Below are 1,485 nucleotides of genomic sequence, written 5' to 3'. Positions count from 1 at the left end.
ATCAAAAGCATTTCTACTCCCAACTATCCACCTTCATACACCAGGGAACATAATACAGATGCTAATGATTTGGTTATTCCCTAGAGAGACCAAAAAATACTATCCCTCAAGCCTTAGTGTGTATCAGAAATACCAAAGGGCTTGTTAAAGCATAGATGTTTTGATTCTACTTAACAGATTCACATTTCCTACTTATGGTTATACTACACTGAATGGACTACATAGAAATTCCTCGGGCATGGTGCAGAATCACCCTCATCTAGATTCAAATTCTGTGAAAACTCAAGAGAGAAATTTTTGAAAAAGTTCTGCTTTTCACCTGTGTAAATCCAATATATTTACCACATACATCCTATAACCTTACAAGAAAAAGAAAACTAATGTACATAGCACAGAATGAGAATCATAGATCATGGTCACTATGTGTACTTATATTACTATCATTATAATTTAAGAAGAGTTCATCAACTGAGATATAATTTATTCTTTAGTTTTGTGTTTGGGGTGGGTATGGTAGATTGCCAAAGCACAGTTGAGGTCCTATGATCCATACCTAGTAACAAAAATAGAGGTGCCCATTGATGGAGTTTGATAGGAAGGACAATATTATAAAAGGATATGCAGGGGAAAGAAGGGGAATTAACATCCATAGAGTAAGACCTGAGTTAGAAGGGAAAATACCATTTAAGATGCTTGATCATTCCAGTAGCACACTAGAAGGGCTGGATTTATAATCCTATATGTGAGTTTATAGCCACACAGTCCCCTTCTGCCCTTCCATTGTGAATACCAAAGGAAAAATAATAGAAGAAATATTGAAAGAGTTTTTCATTTTGTATTATCTTATTTCTTCATACTGTATCATGTTCTATAAAGGACATAATAATAAGTGAGATAAGCCAGACACAGTGAAACAAGTTTCACATGTTCTCTTTCATGAATATGGAAGCTAAAACAATGAATCTAAAAGTGCAACACTGATTACTAGAGCTTGGGAATAGTGTATGATGGGGATGGTTGAAAAAGAGATTGATGTATGCTGTAAACTCATATGGAGTAGCATGCTAAACTCCATCAACATAAGTATATAACAAAACAAAATATGTAGGCTGATGATGTAACTCAGTGGCAGAATGCCTACTAACATGTGAAAGGGCCTAAATTTTATTTTATGGAGTTGGAACGGCATTAGGGAACCAAGACATATCAAAGATTCCAGCTGCCACTCAGGAACAGGGTCTTTGGTTGCCTTCACCCTTTGCAGAAATCTGCAAGAGATAATCTTTTGCCGAGAGGAACAAGATACTTATGAAGAGTTTTTTGTACTATTCTTTTATCATCATTTTAATTGTGTGTATGCATTCTTTATACAATCTTCTGTAAGTCACATGGCACCTGTCCTACAGCACTTTTTCTCAATTCTAATACATTCATTCATGAAAGTATTTTTAATTCTTTATAATAAAAATATATGCATAGAAAATA

Source organism: Castor canadensis, chromosome 14, assembly GCF_047511655.1.
Source record: "Castor canadensis chromosome 14, mCasCan1.hap1v2, whole genome shotgun sequence".
Lineage (NCBI taxonomy): Eukaryota > Metazoa > Chordata > Mammalia > Rodentia > Castoridae > Castor > Castor canadensis.
The sequence above is the reverse complement of the archived record's forward strand: the minus strand, read 5'-3'. Positions refer to the sequence as shown.